The sequence below is a fragment of the Protopterus annectens genome, chromosome 2.part2, assembly GCF_019279795.1.
Source record: "Protopterus annectens isolate FY-2018-M chromosome 2.part2, PAN1.0, whole genome shotgun sequence".
Taxonomy (NCBI): domain Eukaryota; kingdom Metazoa; phylum Chordata; order Ceratodontiformes; family Protopteridae; genus Protopterus; species Protopterus annectens.
Window position 1 is genome coordinate 133672970 of NC_056730.1, and position 25692 is coordinate 133698661.

General features: G+C 37.0%; 1 protein-coding gene across 2 annotated transcripts in view; it reads right to left on the minus strand.

Moving 5' to 3' along the window:
- PDE4D (phosphodiesterase 4D) overlaps window positions 1-25692 on the minus strand; it is a 1733336-nt gene that overhangs the window by 96479 nt on the left and 1611165 nt on the right. The window lies entirely within an intron of this gene.

Genomic DNA, 25692 nt, shown 5'->3' on the forward strand with positions numbered 1-25692 from the left:
GAAAAGACAACTGCCAAAAAAAAAAAAAAGTTTGGAAGCTTTAACTGATTGGTTTTTATTATGCATGTTAGTGTCTGACAAACCCGTTCTCACCTATCACAGATACAATTGCTTACTATGAATATAAACAACTGTTAGAATGTCAGACTTGTTGAACTGTGCCCATCTAGTTCTAGTTGAAGCACTGGAGCATTTCATAATAAGAAGGTTAATAAAAACTAAATTGGTTATACAGTTTGCTTTTCAAAAAATTATTTAAGGATAACTTCTTATGCCCTTGATTTCAGATGTTTGTGAACATTAAACATGGTTACACTGGCCATACACTAAAGGAATGCAAGCTAATCTCACATTTGGAAAGATGTGTGTGTGCTTCATGCTCTCTCTTATTTCATCTCTCTCTCTTTCATATATACATATATATATATATATATATATATATATATATATATATATATAGAGAGAGAGAGAGAGAGATGCACGCGCACACACACACAGACACACACATTTGAATGCACAATATTTTTTATATAGATACAGATACTAGCTATACGTGTGTGTGTCTCTACAAATATATATATATATATATATATATATATATATATATATATATATATAGGTCTACTTTGTTTCACTGAAAGCTCATTTCACTGAATTTGAATTCACCCTGACCAAACTGCTGAAAGGTCAAATGACTGAAAACTCATTTCACCAAGTCTCATTTCAATGAAGTGAAGTACTGGCACTGTGTAGAGTACTGTAAGGCAAGTAATAGGTATATGCCCTTTTCCCCACTGTAGTGCAATCCTGCAGTTGCATATATAGTTAGGGGGGTGTGGGGGGCACAGCCCTCCACATTGAGGGATGTGGGGGATGTAGCCCCCAACTTAGTTTGGTTTTATATTATATTTCACCGAAAGCTTCAAAAACAATACATTTTAAACCATAGACATGCACAGACATGCATACTTACAACACCAATGACTAATTCTTTCCACAAGACAATATATACCTAAACTAAAAGGGGGGCTATGACCCCACACCCCCAACTATATATACTAACTCCAGTATCGCACTTCAGTGGGGAAAAGGTCATATACCTTTTACTTAACTTACAGTACTCTACACAGTGCCAGTACCTCACTTCGGTGAAATGAGTTTTCAGTCATTTGATCTTTGAGCAATTTGGTCAGGGTGAATTCAAATTCAGTGAAATGAGCTTTCAATGAAATGTATATATACAAGGATTATAATTCATCTGCTTCTGCTGTTGTTTTCACTTAGGATTCCCTGGCTTCTCAAAGGACAATGATGCCTTTATGTGAATATAATCAAGGCAGTCTTCCAGCCAGTTTAGTGAAAGCATTTGTTTACTTCCCTGGGTCTCTTCTTATTGATCCATGGTCTGTCAAGCCCAGCTATTTGAAAAAATACCCTTCAAAGGATTTTCTAATGCTGAAGTTTTGCAGCTTTGTAATTGGTTCATGTAGAGGTGCAGGTGACAAAGCCCACTCAAGTTTGCTTGTCAGATCATGGATTGCTTAACAACGATTCAGTGAACTGTACCTTAAAACTTTTTGAAGTATCAGTTATAGTTCTGTCACTTAACATTCACACTTACTTGAAGCAGATTGCTTGACCAGACGGGTAACAATTAGGTGAATAAATAGTTCAGCTCCTCCTGGCGGCTAAGTCAAAAGTCACTGAAAGGCTACCAGTATGTCAAAATATGGGCCATCCACTGCTGTTAGAAGTCAACCCATGGATTGGCCTCTTGTAGCATCAGCAGACACCTTGACTACTATTAGTTTCTAGTAAACATGGCCAGTGGATAATTAGTAAGTTTTCAAAAAATACAGCTCAAACAGTTTATATACATAAACTAGAAATAATATATCTTAATTGTTATTTTTATTCTCATACTTTTATTTATACAGTTAAAAATATTTAATTTCCATTAATGCATCAGGTGATTCTCTCTATTTCAATTATATCTCCAAGATATGGAATACCATACCCATCACACTTAGGGAAGTATACAATAAACTTAGCTTAAAGTGAAACCTCTGTGCTCATCTACCAATTGCTAGATTGTGTCAATGCTGGCTGGCTGACTGCTGTAATATCTATACTTTCTATGCACCAATCCGTCTCCCCTTCTAACCATTAGTTGTGACTAGTCTACTCTAATTACATCTTACTCATAGCCGGCCTTAGGCACAGGCCAACTAGTTGGCCGCCTAGGGCGCCGCTGTAACAGGGGTGCTTTTCCAGTATTTATCTGGTGTAGGTAGACCAGGATAGGGATACCAGGTGGTGCCGTGCAGCCCCTTTTCCTAGTGCACCAGTTGACTTAAGGCCGCTCCTGATCTTACTCACTTTTTCTAACTTTCAAGCTCTCTTCATCAATAAATGTCCCTGCTTCACCACCCTTCATAATGTTTAAAGCACCACTGCTTTGGAACAGTCCGATATTAAACTGATTTTTACATTCACTGACCGATTTGTACTGCAGTATGTTTAACTCATTGAAAAATGTTTAATATGTAAGATGTGTATGTCAGTATGTAACTGTGAAATATTGTACCTGATATATCTATTGCTAAATTATCAAGACAGCTCAACTATGATGTACTTCTAAATGTTTTATTTTTATGGAGATTTTCTTCCCAGGCCTCCACTGAAAAGGGGTCATTAATTCAGTCAAATAATACTGACACTACTAAAAAATATATAAATAAACACATCTCATACTTTTACTTAATCAGCTGAACATTACAGTAAGAAATGTCCACAATAATTCTAACAGACTCACTAAAAATGCCACAAATGCTACTTGGTTTTGAAACTGATGGATAACATTTCAGTTAGTCTATTAAACATCAATAAATAGCAGGGCTTGCAACCAATGAGCCACTGGTTTCATCAGTTATTTGAATTAGGGTCCAAACAGATATCAACCCCCTGACAAGGAATGTCAGAAAGATTGATAGGATATAATAAAAATAAGGCTTAAACATATAGATTGTGAGAAAATCATTTAATTCTGATATTAATAAACTGCTATGAAGGGAAACACTTCTTTGTTTCCAAGAACAGCACTAAATTCAGAAAATGTTAATAAACCACTTGTACAAAAGACGCAATGTGTTCTTGCTTCTGTTAATTTTCTCTCAAAGCACATTTCACTACATTTCCTGAAATTACTGCATTAGTTGTTATGTCTTGCAGTCTACTAGTATGTAATGCTCTAGTTCTGACATCAGAGTGGTTGCCATGGAAGCACAATATGAGGTTCCATGCTACCATGGAAAAGAGACTACAGTAACAAACACTATAAAAAATACTTCTAGGAATAGCAACTGTAAGCAAGAGCTGTTAAAGGCTATATGCTCTTTAACTGCCTGCTTTACTATGAGACAAGACTGCCTGTTATGTCAGAATAAAATGGAGCACGAAAAAATGGAAGAACGACTACCTGGCTATTCTATGCCTGCTATATAACACTCATTTACCTGCATTTATATGCACAGCCATAAAGCAAGTGGAACAGAACACTACAATTAATATTGTGAAAAAGCAAACACTTAAGAAGTTGTTTTGTTTTTTATGCATTGCTATGTTGCATATTGTCTTCTTCTTTCTGCTTTTCCAAGTTAGGGGTCACCACAGCGGATCACCTGTCCGCTCATGACTGGCAGTGGAGTTTTACGGTGTCGAGTTGCCAGCCCGGCGCCCAACCTTCCACAGAAAGCACCCTTCCAGAGAAGGCACGCTATGTTGCATATTGTATATTGCATATTCTTCTGAACTGTTATTCACATCAATAACTCACTGTACATTCATAATAAGGTTCAAAAGTACAGTAGAGAGTCGATTATCTGAAAGGTAAATTATCCGAATGCAGCCTTTCAAATGTTTTGGGTACAAAAAAAATCATAAATTATGAATATGTAAACATAAGTATTCGCTTGTGCATTTTTTTTTAGCTTGTAGCAGGAAAAATATTCTTTATTGTCCACTGGAATCACTGAATGGTTGAAAAGTGTATTCCCTGCATGCAGAAAAAAACAAGATTTTAGAAGTTGTTTTATCTGATTCAATGTATGTTTGATTATCCGAACTAACCTATATCCCAAATAGTTTGGATAATCAACTCTCTACTGTAAGTACTAGGTAGCTATCCTTTTGGGCAGTATTAAGCCTAGCCATCGCCCTTTCAAAGGTGAGAATGAAATCTTGTACCTTTTGTCTGTGAAGTAAACACCCTAACTATTATATCATATGGCAACAGCTTAAGAAATTATTTTATTTTTCATGAGACTCAGTTACTGTCAGGCTTTTATAAATATCTTAAACTGTAATGTAAACTAAAACATACAAAAATAACTTTTACTGCAACTTTGAAGATACCCGGCATCCATTATAAAAAAAGGAGAATGTTGAGCCAAAGCCAAATCCACTGCATTGTTGCTTTAAGTAATTCAGACAGGAATTAGTGTGAGGACACATGCACTGAAAAATGTCGCATTGTCTGCAGAAAGAGAGATGACAACTTTCTAGCGGTTGTCATCAAAGCAGAGAAAGGAGCAGCACCACACCTCTCAATCAGTCGGGGATATGTTTCTACAGAATCAGGGACACGTTCAGAAATAATCAGGGACACTTTAAAATATTAGTGCTATTAACTTGTGACATTGACAAAATAAAAGAATGTGAATTAATATACATTTTCTGAAGTGAAAGAAGTCTACAACTCTAATTATTGTAAATTTTTACTGAGTGTAATTTGCCACTTTTCTCTAAATGTCACCAGTTTTAGCAGAGATTAAGAGGGACGGAGTCAAAATTAGAGACGTCCCTGAAAATCAGGGATAGGTGACAGCTGTGAGCAGCACAGCTTACTGAAGTTGATCTGTAGGCCTTGTAATTGTCACATATTTGCACAAAGTCAATTTGTCAAAAGGGGTCACTGGAGAGGGAGTATCTATTTACCCCCCTCCAAGACCCCAGAGGTGATTAAAATTGTAGGAAGCTCAGACTTTGCAGTGGCAGGAACCCTGCCCCTCACAAAAAACTATGTTGAAATAATTTATCAAATGCTGATTCAGGTACTGTTTTCAGTCATTTATCAAACACTGATTCAACAACTGTTTTCAGTCAAATACTGTTTTCACTAAACTACCATTTGCATACATCTCGACCTCTTAGCACAAGAAACCTGGACAAAGCCTAAAATGATGGGGGGGGGGGGGGCAAAGGCTAGAATAACAACATTTGTGTTTGCTTGGATTTTCTGAGTAATATGAAGTCTGAAACCGAAATGTATGCCATTATTTAGTGACTTCAGTCCTCAGTGATTTGCCATACAATCACACATTTAAAGCAAATGTTTTCTTTTTATTGCATAATTCTGTATATTTTTTAACTTGTTAAGTCGTAGTTAGCGGAGCTTTTCTCCTCGGGCCTCCACTGAAAATGGACATGTATCCAGTTGGACTAGCCCGGTTAACAAATGTAAAATAAATAAATAAACATTTTATAAGGGACAGACCAAAAATATGAGGCAAAATTTTGGACACTGTAAAAATCTGTACAGCTGAGAGCTATGCAGCCTTTTGTGAAATTCTGCACATTTGCGATATTTCCAGCATTTATGAAAGCATTAAAGAAAGATGAAATTTGGGTAAATTATATGACTTTCCTCCCTTCTGCTCACGTTACTGAGATCCTGCTACAACCAATCATGGCCAGCATTTTATCTTGATTTGTGGTTGGACTGAGGAAGAAACTAGAAGACAAAAATAAAATCTATTAAAGTAACTACTTGAATACTTTACAAAGCAAGTATCCTGTTAAAGAATTTATTATACCATGAGTAGACTGTTCTCTGAAATAAAATGATCTGTAAGGAAGCTGGGCACTGGGTGTCACAGTTTATTTTTCTCTGGAGCTGATGTTATCCTTTGGCTGTCTTGTTATTATTTTATTTATAGTTTTCTATTCCGATCCATAATACTTTTTTGCACATGCACACATCTTCAATTCTTAGTCGTAACAACATTCACACATTAAACCAAAGAACACATAAAGATGGGTATTTGATACTTTAAATGATGGAATTCTTGAAGATCCCATTACTAAAGTATTACTTTTCCCTGCTGATAGAACAGCAAACTTAAAGTTAATTGTCATTTTCCTTCTCATTTCGTACTTAAGTTCAGCTAGAGTGAAAAATGCAACCAGTTTGTCATGGTTCTGCACCCATAAACGGCTTCCTCTTGCATTAATTAACTGTTCTTCATTGCCAGTGATTATGCCTGGGATTCTATAGCCTATACTATCTAAGTCTGGATGTCTACAGTAAATAATGGACATAACTGAATATTACCTCCTGATTTTCTTTTGAGTGTACTTATTTGCAATGGTGTGTACAGATGGGTATGTTGCCAGTGATGCACACATACACTTGCTATGCTGGCCATACTGTCAATGGTATGGTGTTTTGGAAGTGATGTGCAATGATCTGTGCACATGAATATGCTGATGTTAGCACTGTATGCAATGACCAGTACTTTGGCACCAAAGTCATGTAGATGGATATATTGGCATAGATGTGCAGTGACACATAGCGAAGAGTGTGCTGCACTGATAGGCACGGACACACACATATGGTGATGCTCCTTTGTTACACATTGGTTATGCTGTACTGCCAAGCACTAACACATACAGATGTGTATACTGGCACTGAATTGGAATGACATGAACAGATGAGCATACTGAAACTGATGTGCAAGGACAGATACAGGTGGCTGTCCTGCACTTATATGCACTGACAAATACAGGATTGGTATACAGCACTGCTGCACACTGACATGCACAGATGGGTATGATGGCATTGACACATACAGATGGGTATGATGTCAGTGACACACACCGGCACACACAGGTGGGTATGATGGCAGTAACACACACTAGCACATACAGGTGGGTATATGTCACTGCTGTACACTGACATACATAGACAGGTACTTTGGCAGTGACTTTCACTGACATATTCAGATGGGAATGCTGCACTATTGTAGACTGACATTCACTGAGGGGTATGATGGCTGTGACACACACATGCACACACTGACATATTATACAAATGCATGTGGCCTGCTGTTGTACACTGTCATACTCAGAAGGGTATCTTAGCAGTGACACACTGACACATACTGATGGATATTCCACACTGTTGTACACTGACATACACATGGGTATGTTGACAGTGATACACTCTAACAGATACATAGGGGTATCCTTCATTGCTGTACACTAATACACACAGAAGAGTATGTTGGCATTGACACACACAGTGCAAAAGCCTGACGCTCTGCACATACGGAAAATGTATGGCCAAACCATAAACAGTAAAAACACCAGTGACCAGCATAGAGTACACCAGGAGTCACCCATTGGTAAGAGGTCCAACGCACAGCACTCTTTAGATGGCGTAGTAAGCGGTGTGGGGGCCGCAAGCATAAACATGGGGGCAGGCATCAGTTCAGTGAAGGGTCTACTGCAGACCACCTTAAAGCAACTAGGAGCATTGGCCAGAATGTGTTAAATTTATCTGATGTATTACTAACAGATGAGCAAACCCTTTTACTGAATAAAGGTCTTGGCTTTGTACATGGATTCTTTGTGGATGAATATAGTATAGTTACTGATATTTACCAATTTTGTCGCAGACTTAATCTTAGATTATTTTTTGCAGATAACAACACTCAAAGATCTGATGAATTTAGGTTTCACAAATCTGACTTCCAACCACCAATGAATAAACATGTTTCGATTTTTTTTACAAGCAGTGCTGAGGGATCTTCATTTTCTGAATAGAGAATCATCTATTTTGGGTCATAATCTTTCCTCTGAGGAAGCAACTGCCTTGGAGCAACTCAAAAATAACCATATTATCCTCTTACCAGCACATAAAGGTGGGGCTGTGTTTGTTATGAATATGGATTCTTATTTGAATGAGGGTAATGGACAACTTTCCGACTCTAGATGTTATATGCCAATGTCCATAGATCTAATCCCCATCTTTAAAAAGGAGATTGATATGTTCTTAAGCCAGGCAGTTGATAAAGGTATTATTAATGTTACTACTAAGAGTCATCTTACCGCAGCAGATCCGCAGAAACAAATTTTATATTTACTACCCAAAAGCCATAAGTCATTAACTCAGCCTCCAGGCAGACCAAATGTTTCTGGCATTGGATCTCTGGCGGAACCTTTGTCGGTATTTTTGACCAAGTATTTAAAACATTTATTGGCTTCAGTCAGAGCAAGGATCCAGGATACAACGCAATTTCTTAAAATCATATCAGATACACAATTGGAGCCTGGATGGCTGATGTGCACCCTGGACGTAAAGGCCTTATATACTAGTATCCCCCATTGGGCTGGCCTACAAACATTACAATTTTGGTTGGAGCATGCTGCTTTATATCCACCTGGCTTTAATACCTTACTGGTATGTTTGGCTGAGCATGTTTTAAACAAAAATGTATTTTACTTCCAGGGTGAATGTTATTGGCAATTGCAGGGTACAGCTATGGGGGCATCATTTGCCCCCATATATGCAGATCTGTTTATGGCTTTCTTTGAGGAATGTATGATTTATGATCCACTTCATAATATTTATCAGGTAGAAATAGATATTTGGCACAGATATTTGGATGATTGTTAGATCGTGTGACGGGCAGATGTGATATATCTGCAGGAATTTTTGGAGCATTTAAATGGTCATTTGTGGGGTATTGAATTTACTCTTACATCACTTCATGATAGTATCAACTTTCTAGATGTGACTGTATATCGGAATGGGGATCATATCCTTAGTACAAAAGTGTTTCCTAAGTATCCACAATACAATAGCCTGCTTCATGCATCTAGTATGCATCCCCGCCACACCATCCGCAATATTCCAAAATCACAATTTATGCGCATTAAAAGAATTAGTTCCTCTACATGGGAATTTGAACATGCCAGACAGGATTTATGTAACAGATTCTTCGAAAGGGGATATAGGGAGTCAGATATTTCACTTGCCAGTAATTGGAGTTGTGCTCAAGATAGAGACACATTGTTGGAATACAAACAGCATAAGCCAACACAAATGAGTGATAATCTTAGATTTGTGACCACTTATGGACGTAATAACAACGTCATCAGAAATGTAATTGATACACATTGGAACATTCTTATGGCCAATGACCAACTTAGAGGATGCCTGGGCCCCAGATGTCAATTTTCTTACAGACGTGGGAGGACTTTAGGTGCGCATTTCTCACACTTTAAACATAAAGAGAGTGGCGGAGTGGTGTACAAACAACTGACAATGTTGGGGGATCAGTTATTGGGGATGTTTCCTTGTGGACATTGTGGGTTATGTCAATTCATGAGTAAACTCAAAAAATTTACCAGTGCTGATACCAGTCAGTTGTATGATCTTAAGGTGTTTGGCAATTGTGCTAGTAGCTGGATTATATATCTGGCCACATGTAAATGTTCTGCCTTTTATGTGGGCCAAACGTCCCGATCATTGAGAATATGGATGTCAGAACATAGAAGTGATGTCCGTAACAAAAGGGAGACGAATGCCCTATACAGACATACCATCAAACATCCTAGTGCTGAATTTAGATTTATGGTAATAGGCAGAACCATCGGTGACAGGAGTAATCAGCAAGGTTGGCATACCATTCTAAATCATAAAGAGAAGTATTGGATTATTAATTTAGGAGCATTATTTTCTCCTGGACTTAATGACCATTTATGATGTATACCACAGATCATTGCCTTTTTTATATATTCATTATATATTACATTTATATACAGTATGTTTATAAACCTTTGTATATAAATATTTTTTTGGTATTTTGTGTAATTTTTATATTTATATTTATCATTTACATCATTTTTTTTGATTTACAATGTTGTCTCATTAATATATAATTTATTTCTAGTATTTGGGTTGGACCACGTTTGTTATTGGTTGTGGGAGTGTATATACTGAAATGTAATGGAATATTTGTAAAATGCTTTTTCACTGAAGAAGGCTGGTTAGCTGAATAGACTGAATAAAGTGTTTATGTCATAATTACTATATAATAGTGCTTGGTGTACTCTATGCTGGCCACTGGTGTTTTTAATGACACAAACAGCCATATTCAAATTGGTATGCTGCACTATTGTATACTGAAATTCACTGATGGGTATGATGGTTGTGACACGCACACACTGGCAGATATATATGGGTATACCTCACTGTTGTACACTGACATACACACATGAGTATGTTGACAGTGATACACTCTAATACCTGCAGATGGATATGCTACATTGCTGTACACTGGCATACACATATGTGTATGTTGACAGTGATAGACTCTTACACCTACAGATGGATATGCCAGACTGCTGAAGACTGACATACACAGACAGCTATTTTGGCAGTGACACACACTGCCATATTCAGGTGGGAATGCTGCAGTATTGTACAGTGACATTCACTGATGGGTATGATGGTAGTGACACACACACTGACACATACAACCACACAGTACATGCCTCCTGTTGTACACTGACATACACAGATGAGTATGTTGACAGGGACAAACTCTAACACACACATATAGGTATACCTCACTGTTGTACACTCACATACTCAGGTATCTTAGCAGTGACACACACTGACACGTACAGATGGGTATGATGGCAGTGACACACGGTGATGCACTGTTGTACACTGACACATACAGACTGGTATTTTGGGAGTGATTCACACTGACAAATACAGATAGGAATGCTGCAATATTTAACACTGATTCACTGATGGGTATGATGACTTTGACACACACACACACACACACACACACACACACACTGACATATTATACAAATGTATATGCTTTACTATTGTACACTGGCATACTCAAATGGGTATCATAGCAGTAAGACACACTGAAACTTATAGATGGGTATTATGGCAGTGGCATATACTGACACATACAGATGGCTATGCCACACTGTTGTGCACTGACATACGTACATGGGTATGTGGACAGTGATCCACCTTAGCACACACACATATGGGTATTCCTCACTGATGTATACTGACATATACAGGTGGGTATGTTGGCAGTAACATACACTGACACAAATAGATTGGTTTGCTTTACTATTGTACATTATGCTCCATACTTATACAAAAAAAAAATCATAAAATTCCAGTGCATAAATTGGAACTTGTCAGGTAAATAATACATATGAGGTATATTGTTTGGATTATTTGTATTTGTACTACAGGCAGAGTACAATCCTCAAGAAAAGCATAATGTGAAACATTTGCCAGACAGGATATGTATACATACATACATACATACATGTATCAGAGTCGGTGTACATAAGTTGCTTGGATGGGTGGTATGGGGGGGGGGGTTGCTCCCTGCTAAAATATCACTCACTTTTTTCTTTGTTTCTTTTTCCAAGAAATTTAGGGTTTTAATCTTCTATGATTGAGATTTTGGCATTCAGGCATTGACTGCCTGATCTTATGCCATACATTACATACATATACAGTAGACTCCCTCTTATCTGGTCTTCCTTTAATAGGACTAATCTTTACCTGGCCATATTTTCGTCAAGATTTTTTTCCATGAATCAAATTTCCTTTGTCAATTCTAGGAACAAATATAGTACACTGTACTAAGAGACAACATATTACCTCATCCAGAAAGTAAAGTAAGTTAAATAAGAGCACTAGTAATCAATACAACATATATATATATATATATATATATATATATATATATGGGTTCATAGGTTGGTTCTAAGTTATCGGCCCTAGGGCTTATACAAGCCTAGCCATAACAATTCCCTGGATATTTCTTCCCATAATATTTACTTCCCTAGACCCCTGTTGAGCAGGGTGACTGACATGATCGCCGGGGTGAATTTCCTATCTCTCATCCAATCATCAAGGTTCCTTTTGAAGAGGCCAAGGAGGCACTCTGCTTGACATATATGGGCAGTCTATTCCAGAGTATGGAGAGTCTCTTGGTCAGGAACCTATCACTCCAGCAAGTTTTGTTCATTGTGATGACAAGATTTAAATCCCTGGACTGTGTGGATCTGAGGGATTGTGGATATATATATATATATATATATATATATATATATATATATATATATATATATATGTGTATGGATCTAGGACTATTGAACGAAAGTTCAATAGTCCGAATCCACAATCACCGAACACACTTTAATGAAAGTGCTTTCACCCAAAAAGCACGTTCATTAAAGTGCATTAAAAAAAAAAAAAAAAACAATAAATCTTTTATGCAGGGGGGCAAGCACCCCTGCACCCCCCCCACACTTTAATAGTCTCACTCCAAGATCACACTACAGTGAGGAAAAGGGAATATTCCCTTATCTGCACCGTAGTACGATCTCCACAGCAATCATTCCCCCACGACTCTCTCTAGCTGCAGGCAAACTTCCGCGAAAGTGCTTTTTTGGTAAAAAGCACTTTCGTTTAAGTATGCCCGGCTGTTTGTGCTTCGGTGAAAAGTTTCTTCGGGAATCAGTACCGATCCCATATATATGCATGCATATATATATATATATATATATATATATATATATATATATACATAATTTTTTGTCTGATTTGCAATCTATAAATGCTATTTAGTATGCTTTTTTGGATTAACCAGCCATTTGTTCATTCAGCCTAAGGTCCAGTCCTAGTGAGACCGGATAAGAGGGAGTCTACTGTGTACATATATATATATATATATATATATATATATACATGCACATAATTATAATAGCTACACAATCATACACACATGTGCACACACACACACACACACACACACACACATATTTATATCTGTGTGTATGTGTGCGTGCATGGGCACCTATGTGTGTAAAATCCAGTTCAACTGCATAGAAATACCACAAATTAATATAAAATTGTAAGAAAAAAATTGTACAAAACTTACTGCTCAATGGCACAGGGTCAGAATATCCATTTGTGCCACCAGCAGCCTAATTATGGGAAGAAGCTCAGAGTACTGTGGGGGGGGGGGGGGCAGGGGTGTAGCATAAGAACTCAATTTTTCAAAGTTGTACTCACAAACTTTTACTGCTGCCCCTAAAATACAACTTTTCTTTGCAAATCTCTCAAAACGTTGCCTCCCCCCATAAATGTATGCAATGTCTCTGATTATTCTAGATATGCATTCTGTGCAAAAGGAGCTACAATTTTGTTGGAAGACATGCAAAAAATAAAAAAATATTTTGACTTTCAGAATTCTCATTTCATTATGCAGTTCCAGAACACAATACGAGGGTTTTTCTTTTCATTAACTTCTCACAAGCTGAAATCTTTCATTAGTTTCAGGCCACATCAAAGTCATACATATTCCCTTTTCTTTTGGCAACGGCATTTTCCTTATGTCAGTTCCTAAAAGAACAATGGGTATACGAGTATGCTGCCCACAATGTTTTACCAGTAAGTATAAAACGGTTTCAAAGTTCAGGCCTATGGTGATAGAGACCACCAATAGATTTACAAGTCTACTAAAATGCTGGGGGTACCAAACTGCATTCTGTTTGTCTTCTATGAAGTGTGGAGTAGAAAAAATGGAACAGATATCTAGAATATATTTGCATTAGGCTGGCATTACATCAGAAGTGAAATTCACAATCTTTTTATTTTTTATTTTCATTCCACCCCCCGGGTTCATGTCTTCTGGTCTCTATCCATTGTCCCAAACTATCCCTGGGTCTACCAGATCCCCCTTCCATCCCCAGGACTATTATCAATTCCAGGTTAGGGCCAGCATGCAACTTAATGATGTCCTGAGGGATCTTTCAGGCAACTGCTTCCAGTAGAGAAGGGATTTTTGTGTTATGATTTATTATTTTTCCCTCTTCCCACCAGTATGATCATCCCAAAAATTGTCTGAGGGCTACTCTCCTTTTCATAGACCATGCGTACCCACAGGGAGCCCGCCTCAAAATAGGCATGCCCATCCTACACTGCCAGCACCTCAGACTCCATTGTTGTTAATCAAACCAGGAGTGTTTTGGCTGTAGTCAGGAATTTATCACCTTATTCTATGACACTGGTTAAGTTAAATTCACTCTTCTCTGGAAAACTGATAACTGTTGTCAATGGAAAGAAATCACCACCAAAAATCATTGCGCTTACTAGACAGCCCAGCCATTGTCAATTTTGAGGTGTACGTAAATCCTAAAGGAAGCACTGTTACTGTTAGATACGGTACATTTGTGAGGATTCAAGTACAATTCTGAAACTTTTACTGACAACTGTCAAAGGATGAGTGGTATCACCTTACACATAAGTAACAAATGTAGCCTTTTACACACACCTGTTTTCACAAAGATAGATTGTCAAGTTACATCATGCTTGTCTTTCATTAGGGATGAGGTTGTGACTCATTTTCAAAGTGAGGAATACAATGCGTGTCCAGAACATATACGGAACCTCTGTGGCATATCAAAACAGTTTGTGGCATTTTGTCCAGCTCCATGATGTACAGGAATGAAGCACTGACTATAATCCAATTAATCTTAGACTGATAAGTATTTTGGATGCTGTTGGAGTTGGATGGGGAAGGGTGAGAAAGAGCAGTCAGTATTCATCCAGGGTGAGTGAAGTGGCCCAAACCACTGCAATGCTAGCACCTACTGGGGAGGCAGATATATATATATATATATATATATATATATACAGAGAGAGAGAGAGAGAGACAATAACAGAGTGACAGAGAGAAACAGAGTGACAGACAGAGACAGGTAAAAATCATGCAGTGTGTGTGAGATGCGAACATTGACATGGCCAAGTCTCATTCACATGGTTGTCTTCAAAAGACATGCATATGCAATATGGGGAAGACAATGCAGGCCATTGTGTCTGTGAATGTATACATTAGCAAACATGAGAGAAATTAGGATTAAAATAAGGAAAATACTGACATATTTTTGGATGACAGCCTTCTGTGACAAGTTGTTACCTCATAGGGGAAACAAATATGACAAAAGATTGCAGTGATTTAATGGATTTCAGGTAATGGGATAAAAAGAAAAATTTAAAAAGTAAGGTTCATTCATTATGGCTTATGTGTCCTGCAAACAAAGTTGTGCTTTTACTCTTTGAAAACAGGTGAAGAAAGCAATGAAGACAACAATACATTTTCTACTTATGTTTGCATATTTGTTGAATTTATATAAAAAATGGCATATTTTATTTTTATTTAGTTATACTGCATATTTTGTTAAATCATGGCTCTGTTTTCAAAGTACCAAATTAGCTTAATAATTTTCCCTTAAAAATGTCATTTCAGGAGTTTTTCTTGTTATTTTTTTCAGTACTGGAAAGGTATGATCGCTAGAAACATGCAGGTGGAAGGAGTGGTTGAATGCATTCTGGCCCACACTTGGCTGTGCTAAATTCCTTGTGGAGGCTCACTGTTCTTGCTGAGGTGGGGGGGGGGGGGTGCAGGCATGCCTGGATGGAATGGATCTTGTGAAAGTGAGACAGCATCCTCCACTGTCATCCTATTGCACTTCTCGCTTCTACTCTTCATTGGGTACATGTGACAGGGACAGGAGAAACAAAAAGATGAAAACTTTACACCATCGCTGATATATGTTCTAGTACACACATATTTATTTTATTTTGACATTTGTAAAATGGGTATGCCCGATTGAGCAATAGCCCATTTTCAGTGGAGGCCCAGGGGGAATGAAAAAAGTTAAACAGTGCCTAACCGTTTTTTTTTTTTTTCTTTTTCTTGCAAACATTTCACAATTAAACAAAATCAGACAAAACTGCTTAAGTAAACCAGGGCAACTAACATTACTCATAACTGCTTGGCTCCTCATGTGTCTTTCACATTTTACTGATATTTCTAATCAATTTATTTACTTTCAGATACAGGAAGAGAAATGCTTTGTGTCTATACCTTACATACGTGGTTACTAATACTGCCTAATGCCATTTTTTTTAACTTGGCTACACTGGAAGTTGGCAACTTGAAGTATTCAACTTCTGAGCCATAAACATTTTTTTTCAACTGCTGTTTGTACCAAAGCTTGTATTTCTTATTCAGGCTATATAGATTATCTTAATGTGTCTGGACTTTACATTCTTTTAAAACACTTCCACTATTATGGCACATTTATCTGCATGAGTAGAAACCAAACATAAAATAAATAAAATAAAACAATATCCATGTGTATTTTTAATACATTTGATTAAATAGTTTAATCCTAGATGTTTACCATGAAAAACTGTGAAAAGTTTTTGTTATAAATGGATTGACTAATAAGGCAATGACTCAATGAAGGAATGACAATGTAAAGGTAGACAAGAAAAAAGTGTCAGTTTTTGAGCTCATGTGAGTGAAGTCAATAATTTTATGTAAAGCAACTCAGTGCGTAAAAATTCAAGTGAAAAGACAAGACATAGCACTGATAAGGTTACTACAGAGTCATTTCAATCCTAAACCTAATGGGATAGCACACAATTAAATTAGAGTCTCAGATTAGTGCACTGAAACTGTGCTACAGCATGAAGTTAAGAAGATTAACTCAGGTTTGAAATAACGGCCATACAGCAAAGGCTGACAGAGGCAGAAACTAATGATGGACATGTACAAAAATATTACTATGAAAAAGTAACAGTGGAAGCTGCAAGTAAGAATATAGAAAAGTATGTCAGCAAGTGCAAATACCACACTGTGTTGGGCACTTTTCCAAGAACAGGTAGTGCAGCAGAACTAGAGACTGGCAACATTTATTTAGGAAAAGTGGCTGTAATGACTGTTTAGGAAAAAGTTATTACAGAACTGCTCGCAACAAAATAGTGTATGACAAAAATGTACAAAAAATATGTTAAAAAAGTGAAAGGAAGCTTACCATACCTCTGAACTGTCCAGATTTTTGGCTCATATTCTTGGTCTGTTCCTCATAAAATTTGTGGTTTCCTGGCATATCACTGGGATGATCTGAGGACTGAAGTCACTAAATAATGACATACATTTGAGTTTCAGACTTCAAATCCTTCAGAAATATGTATGTTAAAACAGGGTCTATGTTAAATCAGTGAATGCTTAAAATAGCGAATGCTGATTTATCCACACTTTAAGAAAGAAAGCTAACAATCATGTAGACAAAAATCGCTGTTCTACAAAAAAAATTTTTTTTTCAAAATACACCCACTCCGAGATCGCACCACAATAGAGGAAATGGCAAAGTCCCGAAAACGGCCACTGTTCTGTGTCTTTGGGATTGTCAGCTTTCACTATTAAAGGGTTGATAAATCAGCGTTTGCTCTTTTAAGCTTTCACTGATTTAATATAGACCCTTAAAACAAACTCCGTTACTCTAGCAACTTTCTAAGTTTATAAGAGCAATAATTAGAATATGTCCCTATTTTTGGGCTATTGTCCCCCCATTTTGTCAAGCTTTTTCCAGATTTCTGGCACTAAGATGATGAGAGGTATTTAGCACTGAAGATAGGGTGTTTCAAAGGCAACATTTTTATTATATATTGTATTCAGCAATTAACTCATTCCTGATATAAATGTAAACAGAACATGGGTCTGTGCAATTTTAATTAGACAATTGAAGTGCTACTACCTGAATGAACCAAACTTTAGAAAGTATATATAACACTGCATTACAACATAATGATTCTGTACTGAAATCATATGTAGATATGCGTAGGAAACAGTAGGAAATGGTGAGCAGAAAGATACTTAAAAGTAATGAAAGAAAACACTGCATGTTTTGGAAGTGAGAGTTACTGGGCCAGACACTTAGCAGACAATATTTGCATAAATACAATTTAGAATGGGGAGAAATTAAACATGTAGATTCTTTAAAAGGAAACATAAAGCTGTATTTAAAGGAGAAATAACAATGGTAAAAGGGATCTCATATTCCAGTCGATGTCAAACCTAGATTTCTCAGACCAGAAAAATGAAAAAAAAAAAGAGAGAGAGAGAGAGAGAGAGAATTTGAACATGCCCACTCAAATACTGATGCTAGATTTTACAGAGTGCAGTAGTGTTTACTTGACATACGAAACAATCAACTATGAAAAATTAACTTTTTCAGAAGTGCATAAATGTGTCTTGAATGTATGGCCTAAACAAAATAAGAAGAAGGTGATATTGAGTTGTGGGATGGGGGTAGTACTGAGTGTATGTGATGGTTATAGAATGTGGGATTCTAAAGCCATAGCCCTTATAACAAGGTCATTCTTGTAAAACTAATCATTTTATATTAAACACACCCATGACTGCTCAGAATGACCATTCTTATCTACAGCCTAGGTTTTGTTGGTCTGGAATGGAGCAAGACGTGCAGAAAAAAAATAAAGATGTGCAACGATCACCACATGCAGAGTAAATCACTACCAAATTCATCTTTACACCTCTGGGAAAGGTCTAAGAAACCACAATATGATTGGAAGTATATTATGATGGCCCCATTCCCTAGAAAAAGTGTTTCCGGTTTTGATAGATGCTTATTCAAAATGCATGTATGCGCCATAAGATCTTCTGCTTTGCATATAGCAACTGAAAAAGAGACAACAATTTAGTAAGCATGGTACTCCAGAAATGGTACTGCCTGATAATGGGTTTTCTTTCTGTCACATGGAATTTGTAAACTTACGAAAAGGAATGAAATCCATAGTGACTTCACTGCACTCTTCAATACTTTATCAAGTGGCCTGCAAAGAAGCCTTTAAAACTTTGAAAACAGGGATCACAAAATGATTGATGCAACATTGGAAACGTACCTCTCAACTTCTTATCACAAGAAATCTGGACAAAGCCTAAAATAATTGGGGGGACAAAGACCCAAAAATATGTTCAGATTTTAAATATTGTTTTTATAATCCTAGAAAGATGCTAAAACAACAGGATTTGTGTTAGCATGCATTTCCTAAAGGAAATGAAGTCTGAAACTCAAACGTATGTCATTATTTAGTGACTTCAGTCTTGAGTAATTTGCCAGAAAACCACACACTTAATTAGGAGGAGACAAAAATATGAGGTAAGAATCTGGACATTCTGTAAAAATCTGGACAGTTGAGAGGTATGATTGGAAATAATTCTTGTGGTTTATGTATAATACAGAACAGAAATACTGATCAGGTAATATCAGATTTCTTCTCTGTAGAAATCTTTATGCCAAGAAGGCTGATAACCACACTCTACACAATTTTGCCAGAATTTAAACTCAAAATTTAGTGACAACATTGGGTACAGGAAGAAACTTTTGACATTAATACAAAACTGACATTTAGCATCTGGAGAGGATGTTTATGTGAAAAGGTACAGTTATGATGCTAAATGGACCTTTGACATACCTGAGAGTCATTCAGGCACAGTGCCTTCTAGTGTGGCTATTAGTCATGGTTTGTCTGTAAGCAGACATGTTAATCACATCTGAGAAAAAGCTGCACAAAGGCTGAACCTGTTTGTGAACCTGAAGAGACAGCCGATTCCTTGAGCAGCAAAGAGGTTTTATCATGTTTGCTACTAGAGACATCTGATACACCTTTAGAAACTGTGACTGAGAAATATGTACATGCGGCTGCTATAACGGCTGAAATAACTGACCAAGCCCTTGTTTATATCACTGGTAGCAGATGACAGGACGTTTAATTTTGCTTGTTACTACCTTGTCAAAGCATTCTAGCTGTGAATGGTGCCTACCTACTTTTCCCTAGGTCTATGGTATAGCGCTCCTGGAAAAAAAAAATGAATTAAAATACACTTTAATTTCTCTGAAAGCCTCATCTTCTACTCAGACCTTATACCTAGAAAATGAAAATAAGTCACTGAAATGTTAAACTGTTGTCTGACTGATGCAAATGATTTACATTTAAAAATGTTAAGAAGTCTGAAATGTTCAAAATGTAATCTAGTAAACCAATGATCTGCCTATGGTCAAAAAGTGAGGTTTATATAAATACTGCTTTCACAGTATAAAAAGAGGGCATATCTCATCTATAAAATGGTTAATCTAACTATACACATTGAGAAGAGTAAACATTCTTCCTTAAAGTACATTTCGTTCTTGGTCCTCCCTTATGTCAGTTAAGAAGTTTCTCGGCTGATAAGCCAAAACATCTTTTTTCCCTTTTGCTGCTGTTCTAACTGAAAATTGAATTTCATATTGAAATATATCACATCATTTTGAGGTGTATGCCACTTGTCTTGTGTATTCAAATAAGACGATAAGGCTTGGGTGTTCATTTAAGTGGTTTATTACACACAAACACATCTAGATGGATGACTGCAACCATACCTCTCGACCTTTCAGCACCAAGAAATCTGGACAAAGCCTGACATAATGGGGGGACAAAGGCCCAAAAATAGGGACATATTTTAAATATTGCTCTAATAAACTTAGAAAGTTGCTAGAATAGCAGGATTTCTGTTAGCATGCCTGAACAATATGAAGTCTGAAACTCAAATGCATGCCATTATTTAATGACTTTAATCTTTAGATCACCCCAGTGATTAGATAAAAAAACTCAATTTTTTTATGAGGAACACAGCAAATATATGAGGCAAAAATCTGGACATTCTGTGAAAATCTGTACAGTTGGGAGGTATTAGTGGAACATTAAACCTAAATGAACTAACTAACTGACTGCTACACACATACGTGCTTTCACTCTGGCTGATCACTCAAAATGGCACTCTTGATTGCACGTGCTCAGTACTTACATGCACATGCCCCCCCTGACTGGAACGGCTCTTAAAGGTACAACACACACTCTGATCTGCAGTGTACGGACTACATATTTAACATAGAATAGCAGTGAAAATAATGCAGTAACTGAATGACTTGCAAAGCTACAGGGCTTATTCTTACTTATAGCAGCAATTGATATATCACCCCATTTTATGTACTTTAACATTCTGTGTACTGCAGGATGTATGTCAAATAACTAAGCTCTGCCTACACTGTGTTGAGATTTATTTTCAATAATAAATGCCAAGGTGTGTAAATAATACTGAGTCAAGTAAATGTGTACAGATTTGAAGACTTGACTAGGGTGAGGAGTTACTGAAGGAAATCATTATTTGAGTGTAGACTACATATTTCCATAGAAGACATACAGGTACAAATTAATTGTTAATAATTATTCCATACATTATATTTAATAGTTAGTTGGCAAATAAAAATAAATTTGACCTGAATAAATAAGGACACAATAAAGACAAATGTATTAGTAAAGCTTTATTGGAAGGAGTGGAGGATGGTAAAAAGAATATATGGTTGGCACTGGAGTTGGTGTGCAGAGGCCGAAATGCTGAGAGGTATAAATAAATCAATGGAATAAACACTAAAGCATATCTGTAGAATAATTGGTTTCTAATAATTAATCATTCATCTGACATGCAAGCAGGGGAGAAACAGCAACCTGCCTTTAAATACAATGGCAGTAGTTAATGGTGTTAAAATAACAGTATATGATATGTTCACACTTGCTAGCAGCTCCCAATAGCCTTGCTTGCTGTCCCTAGCTCTAACTGGCAAGTACTGTACCTACAAATATCCCAATCCTACTTAATTATGTGGCCATCGCACCACTGGGCACAATTATACTGTATAGCTGTGTGAGAGTCCTGACACTAACCTTAAAACTCTCACCTGGTTTCTAACCCAAACTTGAGTCTGATTTCCCTAACTCTAACTCTAAAACTAACATTCTGCTCTAGAATCTAAAGTCCTCTGTCATTCCTTAAATCTAAAAATCCCCTCCCCTTCTTTAACCCTGAAATCCCTGATCACTCCCAAATGTAAATCTCTACTTCCACTCCCTACACATAAATGTACCCATCACTCTTGTAATAGAAAACTCCTCCCACTCCTTAAACCAAAAAAAAAAATCCTTTGCTGCTCCCTAACCCTAAACTCCCCTTCTATTTCTTAAATATAAATCCCCCTCCTGATCACTGCTTTCTCATACTAAGCTACACAACCACCTCTCTACAAGGCTGCCACATTTACCCTTCTCTAACTCAGATAATGTGTTTGGGTGAGGTGTGGCAGCACCACATTCTCTGCAGGACTGCTACTCTTTGCCTAAACTCATATTTAAGTTTGGGTGTTAGCCGCAGCCCTTGGGAGCTACAAGATGACAACAATGAACTAAAGAATACAGGCATGGAGAGAAATGGAAGACTCAAATGAAATGGCTTCCATGAGATATTTTATTTTATTTATATTTGTTAACTGTGATAGAACACCACTCCACATGGACCTTTTTGAAGTTCAGCCAGGGAGCACTAACTGTTTAAGTGACTTGTTCAGAGTCATGAAGATATGGGCAGGCGTGGTATAAGCAACAAGCCACAAAGCATAGATATTTGAGATTCTAACAAGGAGCTAGACCTTTTGTTTGTACTAATCTCAATGACCATAACAACTCACTCCCACTCAGATTATCACCCATTCTTTCTAAATACAAGTCCTGTGGTAAACTTACTCTTCTGGGAAAGAGTCAAACACCAGGAACAGTCCTATCATCTTCAGTGGATCACTGGGTTTCATTTAATACTTACATGCCAGCTAAGACCTAAGGGGTTGGGGGTGGTATGCAATGATTGTTTAGTGGGACATGTCTCCCACTTCTGCTACTGGTGTTCCTTCCCTTTGAAACAAGCACCTCCATTCATCCATGGGCTCTGCCAGGGATTCTAAGTAGAGTCTCCACCCTGGATTATGTATTACCTGCCTGGTGTTCTTGCTCAGATTACATTTTCTCAAGTCACACTTATTAGTATATCCCAAACCAATACCTTAACTTTAGGCCACAACTCTTCGCTCAGTAGGTTTGTGAAAAGGCTCTGGTTTTCCACTTAGAGGTGTGCTGCTCTTTGTGTGCAGTCTTAGATCATTCTTTGAGACAGACAGCACTCCAGTAAATCAATTCCAAACCTCACAAGCACTATTCCCCTTTTAGCCCACACTGATATCTGAAACCATGAATTTGCCCTTTCTAGCTGTCTCTACAGCCAACCTGATTGAAACTGGCATCCTGAGACAATGCAGCAACTGTCTCAAGTTTAGTGAAAACCATCTAAAACTTAAACAAACTGACTCAGTGTGTGAGCAGTGTAGTTGTATTTTTATTGAAAGAAATGGACACAAACAAAGCCACTACAAACAATAAGTGGGTTGTCAGTACCACAAAATCCCACAATATACCAAACAAACACAGTTCAGACCAAACACGTGGACCTACATATGCTGAGGCTGTAATAAGCAACCTGCCTAAAAATCCAAAACACGGAGTAGAATGAGCAAAACAACAAACAATTTTGATTGGATGAAGAGAACACACCTACCACTCAACTACTTATGACAACTAACTTTAGAGGGCATTTTCACTACCTGTTTCAGTTGATTTGTCCATGATTAAGGGCATTCTGAATGATAACTGGCAAGATCATTTTAGGTACAAAGATTTAGTAAGAATCTTAGGGGAGCACCCTCTATTCACATATAAGTGGACTCAAAATATCAAATCATTACTGCAAAGAAGCCTCTCCATCAACCACACCAAACATAAAACTCCAGGAACATACAAATGTGGAAACTGCAGCCAATGCCGCTATATCAGCAATACATCCAAAGTACACAATAAGGCACAGAATTTCACTGTTTGGTCATCAGACATGTTTTACTGTAATTCAAAAGGGGTTGTATATTTGGTTATGTGTGAGCCATGCCCCTCTTTCTACATGGGTAACTTTGAGAACGTTTTCAACTAGAATTTATGAACATTTACTAGATATCAAGAAAAAAGATCAGAGTAATGCTTTGGAAAAGCATTCAGTAGACTGCTCTACTTTCAAGAAATTTGTCTTCTATGTATTGGATGCCATCAGCCTCAAGATTTTACAGGAAACTACAAGGTACATTCAGAGCCCTAAAATCTAATTGGCAGATTAGGCTGAGACTGGACAAACATCCAGGACTGGATAATTCAGTAAACATTACATGTTTTATATTAGCACAGAAACTATACGTCGATGTTTGAACTGCAAGTCTGATGCTGTTTCACTTGAATTGATTCATTGTAACTGGTCTTCAGGACTGGTTAATTTTGATTGCATGACTTTAAAGCAGTATTTTTAAATTGTTTTCCTGCACAGAGTGTAGATTCTGGTGAAGTTCTATTTGATTTTATCAAAGGAATGAAAGTGCACAATCTATCTGAAAATGTGCCCAAAACTCCTTCCTGCTAGTATTAAGTAGAACCTTTTCGGTTAAGTAATCTACCTAAACACAAAGGCCTCCTAAAAATGTATCCTAAGAAACAATTACACTCAGCAACATCACAAACACATAAGACGGGCAAGACCAACTATAAAACATATATCTGTCATTCCCACTAATTCAGCTCAAAAGCCTACAAGGCAAACCTCCACATAGTCCAATATCCTGAGTCACACTAATGCATCACTTACCAGGCTGTGCAATGAGAGGGTTACAGTTGGTTAACTATCACATGCAAAGATTTATTACATCACGCAGGTGCACAAGTGCCTGCATCATAAGTACACATATGGCACAGTTAAGTACATGTGCATGTAAATGGATTGGGATGTACCTTTTTGGATCATATGAAGATAGACATGATGGTGTTCTCAGCATATGTGTCCAGGCCTAGTATGAACCTACCTTTAAGAAACACACTACCATCACCAAGAATGAGGACCATAATATGAACAAAAGTTTATTGATTTCAACAACTGACTTATCTTCTGGTGTCATTAACAGGGGGTACTATATATATATATATATATATATATATATATATATATATATATATATATATATAAATATATATATATATATGGGATCCATACAGATCCCCAAATGCACTTTCCACCGAAGCAGAAATCACTGAGCATACTTAATCAAAATTGCTGTTCACCAAAGCAGCACTTTTGGATAAGTATGCTCGTTGTGCCGCTCATTCTATGGTGCAGAGAAGGGAAAATTCCCTTTTCACCACTGTAGTACGACCGCGGAGTGAGAATATTAAAGTAGGGGGGTGTGGGGGTGCAGGGCGGATTGCCCCCTGCATAGACGTAGGTTTAATTTTTTTTTTTTTTTTTAAACATGCTTTACCATAAGCGCTTTTTCAGTGAAAGTGCTTTTGGTAAAGTATGTTCGGTGATAATGGATTTGGACTTTTGATCAAAAGTCCTAGATCTATATACATATATATATATATATATATATATATATATATATATATATATATACATATATATATTGATAGGTGTGTGTGTGTATGTGTGTGTGTGTGTATATATATATATATATATATATATATATATATATATATATATATCTATGGGTCTGCTTTGAAACATCTAAACCCATAACATCTAATTCCATAATATTGAGACCAAAACATCTAAAACCCATAGCATTGAATTTCATAACATCTAGCACTACAAATCACAAGAAAATAACATCCCCTCCACATATAATGACACCAAACTACCAAACATATTTTTTACTACGTTTCTGCGGGGGGACAGGCACCCCTGC